This window comes from Equus przewalskii, chromosome 5, assembly GCF_037783145.1.
Source record: "Equus przewalskii isolate Varuska chromosome 5, EquPr2, whole genome shotgun sequence".
Taxonomy (NCBI): domain Eukaryota; kingdom Metazoa; phylum Chordata; class Mammalia; order Perissodactyla; family Equidae; genus Equus; species Equus przewalskii.
The window spans coordinates 33187285-33195830 of NC_091835.1; the positions used below are offsets into that span (position 1 = coordinate 33187285).

Here is an 8546-nt window from a genome sequence, read left to right on the forward strand (position 1 = left end):
TCCACTGAATAGGACTTTTGATCTTACAAGGACTCTAGAAATTCCCCTTTGTCTCCGTCCCCTGTTGGTAGCCACCGTTCTTGGAGACAAACAGGGATAACTTTTTCTTGGGTTTCTGCCTAGTGGACTCTGCTGGGCCTCTGGGAGTTTCCAAGGTCTCTAGTTACCACTCTGAACCATCCTTGGAATTCTCTTGTGCGCACCCTGCTGTCCAGCCAGCCCCCCTCCCTCCCCTCCTGCTCTGGTCTCCCTGCAGGATCGGTGCCGGAGCTGTTAATAACACGACACCACCACTCCTTCAAATGCCATCCAGTAACACCAGGGCTTCTCCCATTCAGAGCTGTGGATGCTGAAGGATGGGAAAAAAGCAGACAAAGCAGGCGCTGCATTCCACACAGCTGGCCAGGGATAAATCTACCGGCCCCTTACACGCTCTTTCAGACCCATTTCATCTTACAATTGGAAAATCTCAAAGTTGAGAAAAAAGTGCCCTTCGGAAAGTGGAATTTGGTGATGGAGTGAAGACCTAGAAATCCCAGGTCTTTTGTTTGTGCTTTAGTCTTTTTGTGTTTCTAAAGACTTTCCAGAGATCTGGAACTTTTATTCAGTGCATAGAGGTACTATCAAAGTAAAACGTTCCAGTTGGCTTAGCAATCTTCTCAACGTACTGTCTTGAAGCAAGTATTCCAAGCTGAATACTACACCGATTTCTTCTCCCCTGCGACAACCACCTCAAAGATGCTGGCGACTAGGCATGGAGGTTCAGCACGTCAAGAAAAGCTGAGCATCCGTAGCCAAGACGTGTGTGCAGGGCCTACACTGGGCCTTCAGGGAAACACAGAGAAAACAAAACCCGTGTCCTGTGGTTTAAGCTTTCCACAGGGAAACAACACACACGGCCATGAGGCTGTGCAGAGCCGTCACAGCTGTGCCCAAGCCTATGGCCTGAACGGGCGCCCTGCTGTGGGGGCGGGCACCTTTTGAGGAGACAGGACAGCTTCCTCAAACGAACCCGTTTAGGCAAACACTTTCGGTGAAAGGCAGCATAGTTGGAAACAGTAGAAACAAAATTTGACCTTTTCCAAAAATAAAGAGATGGGAAGCGATCTTAAAAGTGAAGGGGAAATATTCCAGTCGCTTGAAGAGCACACAGTGGAGTGGATTGTAAACACTATGTGCACAGATGTTATCCTGAGGATAAACTCAGCCACAAACCTGAGTTTGGGATTCCCACGGACCTAATTCCTCCTGAGGCTTAAGGACTACGGCTGGCAGTTTGAGAGGGTGAGTGGCTTCCCCGCCCGGGCTCAGGGCCTCCCCGCAGGAGGGGGGCCGCTTCTGCCAGCTCTGACCACAGCCTGGATCCAGCTCACTGGGCAGCCTGGGAAAGAAGCGATGCGAAGGCCGCTCGTCTCCCTCGGCCCCTATCCCAGTATCCCCCTGGAGCTGTGGGTTAATGCTTATCCAGAACACGGCTTCCGTTTCGTTTGTGGTCATTTGCTTTGGCTCTGACTGGCCCCCCTGGTCCACCACCCTCGGGCCTTTGTAGGGGTCAACAGGGAGGTTGAAAAATAGGCGCTTCCTAGGAAGTCCACTAGGTGGCGCGAGTGCCACAGACGCGAGCCGCGCAGCCCGGCGTCTGCCGGCCGCCCGGGGGCGCGCGCGGGGCCAGCACCGCGCACCTGCTTCTCTCTGTCCGGTCGCATCTGACTCCGCCTGGGCGCGGCGGAGGTGATGAACGACTTCTTCCGCCTCTTCCCAGGGCCCAGCTCGGACATGGCCAAGTGGCAGCCTGCAGACCAAAGCCAGCCTGCCGATGTATTTAGTTTGACTCCCACCACGACTTAAATTGCCTTGGACTCACTCGCCAGGGTAGGAGGAGAGCTTTCACGTGAAAATCAGAGTTTTAACTAGCCTTGGTAAATCTACGTTCCGGTTCCGGCAGCGACGGGCCCGCAGAGTCGTAGGGGCTGCAGCTGAGGACCGCCTGACTCCCATATCTGCCCCCAGCGCCCGCCGGACCTGCTTCACGCGTTGATGTCCCCTGCCTGTCTCCTAACGCGTCCCCGTCTCTGCAGCCTGAAACGTGCCTGGCGCACCTCGCCGGCTGTAAGCCCCAGGTGGAGCGGAACAGGTCTGGGACCCTCCCTTCGCTTTTCTACCCCAAATAGAAACGACCTCCACTCCTCATTAGCCTTTGTCACCTCCCTCATCTCTTTATGGGTTTTTAGTTATCAGATAACCGGGGACTGGGCCAGATTTTTGAAATTCCTTGGAGACCCCTCAGCCCACAGTGAATTCTGCAGGTGGGCCAGGTGGACTGGTTAGAGATCAGCTTTTTCTCTGCTGTCGGTTTTTGTAGTCACTTTTAGTTGTCATGGCACCATAATTACCCCATGAGAAGACAAACGTCTGAAATGTTTAGGTATGTTGAAAAAGTACAAGTGCCATGGCTGTGTTTCAGTCATCCCAACCACTAAAAATGAGTACTTTTCATCGTTCACTTTCACGTGGGGTGGGGGGGGGGTGGGGGTGGCCCTGGGCACTGCTCATGCATCCAACAGACGGGGGGGGGGGGGGGGGGCTGGTTACACCCCAGGCATTCTGTGCCAAGCACCTCGTTCAGCAAATGTTTCCTCGGCCCCTGCTTTTCCAGGTCCCACGTGCCGTCCCTGCCCTCCTTGATCTCAATGGCCAGTGGCAGGAACAGATGAGAAGTCACAGGATGCCTGCCACTTGGTGGGGTGGTGAGGAACTCAGTGCCCCGGTGGACTGCTGCTCTGGAGTCCCCACCAGTCCACCTGCTAGCCTGTAACCTTGGGCACATTACTTAGCCCCTCAGTGACTGAGTTCTTCGTCTGTGAAACAGGGTTAAGTAATAGCAGGACCTCCTGAGATGATTCATGTTAGCACACAGCCAGAGCTTGTAAGTGTCAGCTGCCGTCAAGGCTGCGGCAGAGTGTCAGAGAGGCACTAATTCCATCTTCTCAAAAATTAATTTTACAGACAGGTACCAACCTTTCAGCTACTCAGTACTGCCAGCTTAAGCACTGACGTGAGGGGGACTTTTTAGGTAATTGGCAGCCAAGTGGATTTTGTAGTTTTAAAAGAGCTTTTCACGAGCATCTCAGGGAATTCTCACAACCTCCCAGAGAATTTGATACCGTGTGTGGTGCTTGAGTGAACTGCGGGTTGCACACACAGCTTGTCCACACAGCTTGCAGTGGGAGTCACGCTAGGACTGGAACCCAGATGTGGCTGACTTCAAACATCACGCCTCTCCCACCACACTGGCTGCTGTATTTATTTGTGTTTGGCTCACTGAGAATTGAGCTGAAGCCTGAGACTTTCCGCTGGGGGAGCGTGGTGGGTTGGATGATGCTATCGCTGTTCAAATCATTGGGAGGCAGCTGTCACCTTCAGCGAAGACAAGGGCGAGCGAGCTCTCTCGCTGCCACGTGAGGACACAAAGAGAAGTCAGCAGTGTGCAACCCGGAAGAGTGCTGTCCCCAGCACCCGCCCGTGCTGGCACCAGGAGCTCAGACTGCCAGCCTCCAGAACTGTGGGAAACAAGTGTTTGTTGTGTAAGCCTGTGGTATTCTGTTAGAGCCGCCCGGGAGACTGAGACACAGTGCTGGTGGCATCTGGGGGACAGCTTCCCTAAATCACCCACCCACACAGACTGAATATCCTGAAATATTTTAAAGAAAATTGCAAACATTGAACTGTGGCTTTCTCAGTGACTTTTTTGCTACTCTTGGATGTAAAAAAAAAATGTGCTGCTCCCACATGTGCTGGGGTTCGGAGCCAAAAGGTCATCCATGACTCTGTCCAGGGCGCTGCACCGCCACGACTTCTCCGGGGTGTCGCCGCCTCCAGGGGAGCTCCGCCTGGGAAAGGGGCATGGGTTCTGCTTTCCTCTCAAACTCTGAAACTTTTGTCATTTAAAAGAATCACATCTCTTTCTAGTTTGTCCCTATTCCTCAGGGACCCACCAACGTCCATGGTCTCATCATTTCTCCTCCCACATGCCCCCCCCCCAACCCCCCAGCCCAGAGAGTCCTTCTAGTCCAGGGGGCAGCCGAGCTTTCTCATCACAGTCTCTCAAGCCTTTGCTTATGTTGAGATGACTTTAGTACCCTCCAGGGAGACACATTCTTTCCCTTAGCTCTTTTGTTGTTACTTTCCTTTCCCTGAAAGAGGGGACAAAGGATAAAGGGTCAAAAAGTGCAGGGGAAAAATACTGGAGAAAAAACAGTGATTATTATTTCCAAAAATCTTATCCTGCCACGGATGCAACAAGCTGAGGATCTGTAAGGGTTCATGCCATCCTTAGTTCAGGATTGCCCGGTAGGGAGGCTTGGAAGTGAGTAGAGAACTCTTGGCTTCTGCAGGGGTCCATTCACGGCTCGGTTCAATGAGCCTCTGGACATCTTGGTCAATACTTTTCTAGAAAGCCTTGATGCCTCCAATGTTCTAACAGCAGTCACTCACTCACATCTTCCATATGTCTCTGTAAAATCAAAATCAAGAGACTTTGGAGGACGTGCTTCTATGTGGCACTTCCTACTGCCTTCCTTGCTTTATTCTCTAAGTCTTTCCAGATACTCGGGCCAGGAGACCAGGATTTGAGGGCTCTAGTGGTCTTCTCTTTCCTCAGCGTTATGTCAGGGCTCTGGCAAACGCAAGTGCTTTGGCCTTCCCAATCACTCCCCCCAGTGCTTGCTGTCTGCCCAGAGTATCACTGACTGGATCAAACGTTGAGTCATTACGTACAAAGTGTCACAAATACGGTGACAGGGAGGGTCAGGATGCTGTAGTGGAAAGAGAGTTTCACTTAAACAGAAGATCTGGGTTTGGATCCAGGGCTGCCCTTTATTAGCTGTATGAGCTCTGAGCCTCTGCTTGTTCTCTTATAAAATAGGAAACCTTGCTGCATTCTTAAGAGGACTGAATGAGGTAGCCAGTGTAAAGTGCTTAATACATAGGAAGCTTCATCAAGAATCAGCCAATCCGAATAGATGCAAATACATCAAGTACCGTGTTAATATTTTTAAAGGTGTCATATAAGCAATGTTAATTTCCCAGAAAGGCAGGGGTGGAGGGGAGTATCGTTTTTCTGTGGATCCTGATGGAGGGGGCTACTCTTGATACCATGGCAGTAAAACCATAGCATTTACAACTTTCATGATCTTTCCTTGTGTGACTGCCATGCTTCCAAACAGCAGTGAACTCGGGCTTGGGAGAGTTCTTTTCCCCACTAAGTGACAGGCTAAAAGGCAAGGCGTGAAAAGGGATTAGTGGATATATGTGTTCAAATAAAGGGGAGTTCCTCGGAAGCAGGTCAGCCTGAGAAGGCATCCTTCGACTGTCCATCAGTAGAAAAGCTGTTTGACTGGCAGATATGATTTTTTGGAAACAGCAATAATGGGGAACTATGGGTGACAGACGTCAGATGTTGGCAGAGTGGCTGCCAAAATAAATCTCCCTCTGCCTGCAGACATCAAGCTGATGGAGGAATGGGCACAGTTGGACTGGCAGCCCTGTCTTGCTTGGATCATTGGTCACATTATTATTTCTCAGTCGCTGGACAAAGCAGATGGTTTACCATGTATTTGTGATTTTCTGTTGGCCTAGAATTTCTGTTCCTCCATCAGGGTACAGCATGTAATCAATTATGACAGTGGGAGGTGCAGGAAAATCCCTGCCAGTCAAAGTCCAAGACTTTCTCTTATTAAATTTGCATAAACCACTTTAATTTCCAACTTAAAAGCAATAGAAGGAACAAGCAAAGTAGGGGTGTAACTTGGGTAATTGCAAAACCACAATTCTCAGTTGGTCCTGAAGACTCTCAGTTTATACTAATATCTGATGTCAGCGTTGTCTGTCCATTTTCAGTCTTAAACTTAAAATCTTCTTGTCTCTATTCTGGTGAGTCTTAAATTGCATTTTCTTAGAATCATAAAGTGACACTATCAGAAGTAAACAGAACAAATACCAAGGACACACATACCCATCCACTAAGATTTCTTGTGGAATATTCAGAGTTGTACTCTATTAAATGGTAGTAATAGTAAGTCGGCTTGCCTTAGCATGTATGAGTGGCCACATACATAGAACAATATATACATTCTGTCGTTTCCACCCTCTGGATAATTTTCCTTATGAAAGATATTTTGCTTAATTATATGCATATATCTATGGAAAAAACCCTTTAATAATAGGATAGCACAAGCATTTTTAACATTATAAATATTATAACATTATAGTATGTCATAGTATTATAACATTATAAATAGAGAAACCCTTGATACAAATGACATGTTTATTCTTCTCTTTTTTTTAATGTATTTTTTCTTATAAAATCAGGCTTATAGTGAAAAGTTTTCTATCCTTTTTTTTCGTTTAATCACATATCAGGTGAATGTTACCATATTATTAAATATTCTTTAGGAACATGATTTCTAATGATGACAAATATTGGTTGGGCTCCAACAATGTGTCTGGCACTCTTCTAGGCACTGAAGACAGAAGAGAACAAGATAGTCCCCACCCTCAGGGAACCTACGTTCAAGCAGAGAGAGACAGGCTATGAGCCTGTAAAAACAGTACATAAATGATGTAATTTCAGATGGAAGTGCTCTACCGTAGGACGATACATATCAACTGGGCAGGCCTTTGTGCTTGCAGGAAGCCCTTTTGAGGAGGTGAATTTTGAGTTAAGATCTGAAGGCCGAGAAGGAGGTGGCCATCCAAATATCTTGTGAAAGAGTTTTGTAAGCAGAAGGAACAGAAAATCTAAAGGCTCTGAGACAGGAATGAGCATGACGTGGTCTAGGAACAGAGAGAAGCCGTTCCGAATGGAGCTTGGTGAAGAGGAGAGTGCAGAGGGAAATGGGACTGGAGACCTGGAGAGGGGCAAAATCACACAGGCCTTTTAAGAGTTTAGTTGCAATGAGAATCCATTAGAGAACTTTTCCAGCAAGGGAGTGACATGATACGATTATAAGGACATCACTTTGATGGCTGAGGAGGGGATGTTTTATAGGGGACAAGAGTATAAGCAGCAGAGCTATAGCCAAAGAGGCCCTGACAGTCATTCAGACAAGAGGCGATGGAGCCTTAACATTGGATGTAGTGGGGCCACAAGAATTGCTGGACTCAAGACGTGATCTGGTGACAGAGCCTACGGAAACTTTTTTTTTTAAGGTTTTAGATTTTTCTTTTTTTTCTTCCTTCCTTTCTTTCTCCCTGCCTTCCTTTCTTTCATTTCTTTCTTATTGAAGATTTGAACAACACTATAAATAAGCTTGATTCAGACATATATGGAACTGTGCACCAAATAATGAGTGAATCCACATTCTTCACAAGCACACCTCTCCTGCCCCAGTAATCATGAGTCCATGTGTTAAAGTCAACATGTCTGTCAGTCCTAGTCCCTGACTGACTATGCAGAGCAAAGCCCCTTTCTGATCCATGTCAGACACTTAGCATGAGGAAGAAATAAACTTTTATGTGGTAAGCCACAGAAATTTCAGTGTTAACTTGGTACCTCAGAATAACTTGGCCTATCCTCACTAATTCAGAATTCCATCATACAATGTGCCACACAAAAAAGCACTCTTTTTCATTTAAAAAAAAAAAAGGTATGTGTGATTTGATAAGTTGCCAACAAAAGTATATCAGTGGTTATTTCTAGCATCTATCTAAACAAAGTTTAAGTGAACTCCCTGTTCATTTTATAAGCTGAAGGGCAATCCTTGAACCACTGAATGAAGAATGTAGGATAATGTGTGTTCTTTCAAAGATCCTCATTTCTCAACTGGCTTTTTCCCCTGATTCTTAAAGTTTATGAAAACACTGTTTTATATATATTTCTTAGATAATTTTAAAATTAATATTGCTTTTTAATTTCTAAATTTCTCCTAATACAATTCTCTTCCATTGTATCAGCTAACTTTTTAGATGTATGATTCATTTGACAAATTGATCATAAAAGATATTCTTCATTTATTCATTTAACACATTTTAGTTGAGTCCCTACCATGTTCCAAACATTTTGCTGGGAGTCAGGGAACTAACGGAACAGAGCCAACTCTGACTCTCATCGTTATAATTTTGATACCACCTGGAGCACACTTACTCGGGGTCAAACCCAGTTCTGAGATCTTGAGACATAGGAAATTGACTAATCTCTATGTGCCTTAGTTTCTTTATCTGTAAACTGGAAATAATAACTCATTCCTTGCAGAGTCATTGTGAGCATTAAATGAGACAAAGTGGGAAGCTCTTTTTAATTAGGCTTCAGAAATGCACTCAGACCACCTTAAAGAGAAAGGGGTTTTATCGAAAAAACTAGAACCTACAAGGTCTGTGGTACTATGGCGGCTTGAGGGACTGGGGACCAGGCGGTCTCTGCATCACTCACTTGTGTCTGCTTCTCTCTGTGTGTCGTTCCTTCTTCCATTACCTTTGCTTGTTCTTATCCTCTGCTCTGTGGATCTGTTCTCAAGCTCGTATTATTTGTGGTTCTGTTTCTTCACAGC

At 46.6% G+C, this 8546-nt stretch overlaps 1 long non-coding RNA gene across 1 annotated transcript; it reads left to right on the plus strand.

Moving 5' to 3' along the window:
* Positions 1-1042: 1042 nt before the first annotated feature.
* On the plus strand, positions 1043-6317 carry LOC139083502 (uncharacterized). The gene is made up of 2 exons (XR_011540275.1): positions 1043-2134; positions 2657-6317. It is a non-coding gene; the product is annotated as an uncharacterized lncRNA (long non-coding RNA).
* The last annotated feature ends 2229 nt before the right edge of the window (positions 6318-8546 follow it).